Consider the following 6,000-nt stretch of genomic DNA (forward strand, 5'->3'; position numbering starts at 1 on the left):
AATACCTTTTTTTTTATTACGTAATTTTTACTAATGTTAGAGTTTGAAGTATTCGTAGTCGAATATTCACTGATACCAGAGTTAAGAATATTATAAGCAGACCTTTAAAAACAGAATAAAACAACTTTTAGTAATTTTAGACAAAACCAGTAATGCAGTTTACCTAAGGTAGGACATTTTAGGGCTGATAGTATCTTTCTTTTTACGTAACTAGTCTCATACCACAGAATCTCTATTTACCATTTAGGGTTTCTAGTAACCATAATACTAGGTGATTACTCTTTAAACCAAACGTTTTCCCATATAAGAATAAGATGCTAGATATCTGTTCTTTTTCCCTAGAAATTTTAAAGGTCGTTGCGATGTTAGGTGTGATATTTTGTATGCCCTCTTGGAAAAAACAAGCAAATGCCTTTTTTCATGTTCCACTTTGCAACTTGTTAATCCATTGGTTCTCATATGTTATGATGTTTAAAAATCACCAATAGAATTTATTAGTGGTTGTCCTTATTATTTTTTGTTTATGGATGATTTTTTAAGGTTTTTTTAGGCTTATCCCTTGCATAATAAATCAGGAGCATTTGACGCCTTTCTCAAATTTAAATGCTATGTTGAAAATTTATTCTTTTGCACGGTTAGAAAATTTCATACTGATAGTAGAGAAAAATACTTATCTAAATAATTTACTAAGTTTTTATCAAAGTCAAGGATATATCATAGGTTAACATATTCGCATACCTCTGAGCAAAATAGAATAGCTGAGAGGAAACATAATCACATTCAAGAACCTGGTTTAACATTGTTAGCACAATCACATCTTAAGCAAAAAATTTAGGTTGGTTCTTTTTAAACATCAATATACTTAATTAATAGGTTACCTACTAAAATCCTACAACATTGCAACCCTTTTGAAGTTTAAAATGGTTGCTCATATTATCCTTTATTAAGGCCTTATCAACCTTATAAACTTGCATATTACAATAGATGTTGTGTTTATTTGGGTTATTCCAATAATTAAAAAGGTTATCGATGTCTAGATTTGGAGTCTAATAGAGTTTATATCTCTATAAGTGTACTATTTGATGAAACAACATTTCCACTAAAGGATAAAGATCAAGATTCCTTCAGTTCAAGCACAACTCTATCACCTTGTAACTTTAAAAATTTGGTAGATACAATATTTTCTAGTAATTTGTTGATTAATGTTCTTAATATAGAGACCAACACAATCTCTACTTCTTTCCAACTTCAAACCCTACAACATTTTAGATTTATTTTTTTATCTACTAAACTTCATGTATCTCTCATGCATATACCTTTCACCTTAATAGACCAATCTACTATTGACTCTCTCACGTACGAAGTTTCTTCCTTAGACATCCAATAAGACATTCAAATATACCAACCACCAAATAGTCCAAAACCTCTATCTACATCTCATATAATCACAAGGTCAAGAATTGGTCATTCCAAACCAAAACAGTTTCAAAACTATAAGGTTTTATAATCCACTCTTCATCCATTAAAAGTATTCTCTAGTGTTTTTAATGAGTAGGAACTTACTCTCTACAGTAAAGCAATTTCAAATCCAAATTGGAGAGCGATAATAAGCAAAGAATTTGATGCATTGATAGCTAATGAGATTTTGTCTCTTTGTTCTCGCCAATCTCAATATCATATTGTCAAAAATAAATGGGTTTATAAGATCAAAAGAAAATCTGTGGCAGAATTGATAGGTACAAGATAAGATTGATGGCTAAAATCTTTGATTAGTGGAATGACATACATTGCCATGAAGTTTTTTTCTCGGTTATCAAGTTTTCCACCATTCATTTGGTTTTTTTTGTTGGTTGTCACCTTTAATTATCTTATTAAATAAGTGTTGTCTCTAATGCATTTTTGCATGGTTTTTTAGGAGCAACCATAGGGATTTATTGATAACTTTAAAGAGTCTAAACCATATTTCATTTGCAGTTTGCATAAATCACTATATAAACTTAAATAGGCCACTCGAGCTTGATTTATAAGACTCTTTTAGCATCCGATTGACATTGGTTTTATATAGTATGAATTCGACTATAGCTTGTTCATTTACAAACAGATAACTTTAAATTATTTATCATAACCTACACATATAACATTATTGTCACTGTTTCTAACCATTTAGAAATTAAAAGTTTTACACTGGTTTGCAATCTTGCTTTCATGTTCAACATCTTAGCAATCTCTTTTACTTTTTAAAAATCAAAACTGCTTGTAATCAAGAAGGCTTACATCTTAGGTAATCAAAATATATTTCCAATCTGCTTGAGAAAACTCATATTGTTGATAGTCGACTTTTTGAATCGCCTACTGTTTTAGGTGCAAAACTTTATGCTCATGATGATAAACTGTTATCTGACCCTACTGAGTATAGGAAGGTTATTGGTGCACTTCAGTATTATACTCTTACTAGACCTGACATCAATTATGAAATCAATTAATTATGCCAATTTATGCATAATCCAGGAGAGTCTTATTGGGGTAGGGTGCTATAAAACTAGTTCAAAAGGTTATGTTAATTATGGCATGCATTATACACTTTTTTTCAATTGCCTTAAATGTCTTTTATGATTCTAACTGCCAGACAATTACAAATCTAATATCAATAGCTATGGTGTTTTTTTTTTTTGCCAAAATCTTATATCTTAGAGTGCAAAAAAAAAATAGAATGTTGTGTCTAAATCTAGCATGGAGGTAAAATATTGATTTATAGTCCTTGCTACAACTGAGTTATATTGGCTCAGAATGTAATTTTGTGATCTTGCTATTTCTCTACAATCACCTCCAAAATATTATGGTGTGGTAAGATTATCTAACAATTGCTCTTGTTTCTAACCCAGTATTTTATGCATGCGCCAACAATATTTGTGGTGATTTTGTACAACTATAAATTAAGTTAACTCATCATATATGTCATTCTTTTGTTTGATTCTGATATTTGTACTGTAATCTATAAACACAATCAATATATGTATGGTGATTTTGATAAAACAATCTTCTTGTTGCTTTTCTAGCTTCCTGCTACGTCCTATGTGAAATTAAAAGGCACACAAAAATCAACTCGCTACATCACAGTCCAAGGTGACATTAAAATGAATCAAACTCAAACTAATTAGCACAATTTCTTTTATCAACCACTTGAAGCTCGACCGGTTTGGGCTCAGCACTCTGAGACCAACTTCAAAAGCCTTCCCCGACGAACCAATAAAGGCTGGAGGAGCACTATACATTGACCTGAGTTTGAAGTTAGCTCACCTTTGGTTTGGCGTTAGCTCATCAATACTGATGTTACGTCAACAGTGGTGTGAATAATTAGATTTTTGTGCGTTAGGAGGGTGGGAGCCTGGGAGGTTGCCATCAAATTGATGGGAATGCGTCCTGGTTAGGATGACGTAAGTAAAAGAAAGAAAACTTGGACAAATGCATCGTTGTCTTTCTGGAGATTCTCGCCAGTCGCCACCTCCACCTCCACCTCCTATTTGCCTACCCTACAGTAGGTCAACTGTCGCAATACATGTATATATGAATTCGTTACCCATCGTCTCCGATTACTTTCTTAAAAGTCTTAAAATCGAGATCATGTCGCCATCCAGGAAAGGGTCATTGGTTCTTTCTGCATCGCTAATAACGTGGATCTCACATTAAAAGTGTTCTTCTCTTTTCTGTTTTCAAGTTTTTTATTTTTATTATTATTCTCTAGTCTCCATTTTCTAATATAAAATTAAAAAAATATATTTCTTTGTTAAAATTAAAGACAAATCTTGTCACAGAAAAAAAATAAAAAATATATCAAGATCACAATTATTTCTCATAAAAATCAAAACCATAATTTACAATAATCATTTTGATTATATTTTAATCAAAACCATAAAAGTTGCTAAGTGGATACAAAGATACCTCGAAGATCCGCATACGGCCCAACAATAACATGACCAAAGATAGCACGGGGCTATTTCTCGGATAAAAAATTAATATGGGACGAACACTTCTCTTTTTTCTTAAAAATAAAATAAAGTGGATCCGGAGCCCGCAGAAGAGAGGAAACGGCCCTTGGTTTTTTGAAACGACAGGACAAGCAATGTTTTTTTTTTTTTTCCTCGCAAAAAAGGAAACTCAATCCCTATAAAAGAATAAATCATTGTTTAGTCCTTGTATCTCTAGAAAATAATTAGTTAGTCTCTTTGATTTAAATTACTTCACATTACATCCCTATATTTAATTTATATATATATACAGCTTAAGTGATGTTTATTGTGTCTTTTCTAAATTGAATTAAATTACTTTTAAATTTTGATTCAAAACAAAGTGTTGATTTTTTTAGTTATAAATAATTTTTTGCTCCAAATTTTTTTTATTACAATTTCGAGTCAAAATCTTGCGGAAGTTAAAAAATGTTAAATTTTAATTTATAAATTCTAACAAAAATTGTTTGAAACATGCATTTAAATTAAATTATTTTATTTCAAACATATTTTTAAGTTAACTCGTTTTAAATCATAATTTAAAATTTAAAATTATTTTTTTATAAGCCATGACAAATGAACTCTCGCTCTATTAAGTGTAAGCTAATAAGATGTTGAATTGTCATTCACTTAATCATTTTTTTATTTTCAAAATATTTTGTGTATGTTAATTGAAAGAAACCTGGGATATTCTAACCATTTCTCGGGACTCCTTAATGAATGAACATTCATATTCGATAAATGGACTAAGTTATTTTATATTTAAAATTATAGGGACTAGATAATTTTATTCATGAAAAGATAAAGTAAAATCGAAGCACATAGGCAAGCAAGCACACCTTATTAATTAACAAAAACTAAAAGCTGTGCTACTTTAACATTAATTTATTAGATATTAGGTTTTGTAATTTACTGGGATTTGTGTTTTTATATGGTTATTGTGATTTTATAATTTGTGTTATGAATTTAATGGATTAACTTGTTGATTTAATTTTTTATAAAAAAATTTGTCTTCAACATGAGATTGATTAGAGATCAGGTTTTATGCTTATTTCAGTTTATTTTCTAAAAGGCTATCTCGGTCTTATTATTTGAATATCAGGTTTTGCTAGTTAACTTAAGTTGGCTTGTGTTGTTTTACTATATCTTTATTTTTTATTAAAATATTTTTTCAATTTTATTATTCAATAATGAGCTAAATGAGAATTAAACTTCATAATTTATTTCGATTTACTTTCTACTATGTTATCTTAGTCTTGTGATCTAAGTTACAAGTTTTATAAATTAATCCAGGTTAACTTGAGTTATTTTTTTATTTGCTTTCCATATGGTCATTTCAATCTCATGTTTTAAGTTATAAGTCTGACAACTTAACCCTTGTTAACTATTTTTTTTGAATCTCATCCTTTAATATTGGGTTGATTGGAAACTGAGCTGCATATTTTTTTATTTACTTTTTACGAGGTTATTTGGTCTCATGACTCAGGTTGTGGATTTAGCAAGTTAATTTGAGTTGACTCGAATTGTTTTTCTTAATTATTTTTTTAATTTCATCATTCAACACTGGTTTGATTAGAAATTAGACTTCATAATTTATTTTGATACACTTTATATGAAGTTATTATGATCTCATAATTTAAACTAACTCAAATCAATTCAATATGTTGCCATTTTAATATTTTTTAAAAATAATATTATCTTGATTTTTTTTTAATTAAATTATATTTTTACTCGTCATTTGAATTATTTTTAAACTCTTAAAATTGATCAAATCACTTTAAATCAACTTCAACACAATTTATTTATTTTTACTTAAAAAAATTATCAATGACCGATTTTTTTTTTTTTACTTAAAAAATTATTTCATACCACGGGCTAATTATAGTATTATACAGTGGAAACAAAATGGTAAACTACAAGGACTAATCTTTTGAAGATGGGAAATAAGATACAGTGAACCTGGACACAACTGATTCAGTCTATAAAAACAGAAAGA

This window comes from Populus nigra, chromosome 18 (assembly GCF_951802175.1).
Source record: "Populus nigra chromosome 18, ddPopNigr1.1, whole genome shotgun sequence".
Classification (NCBI taxonomy): Eukaryota; Viridiplantae; Streptophyta; class Magnoliopsida; order Malpighiales; family Salicaceae; genus Populus; species Populus nigra.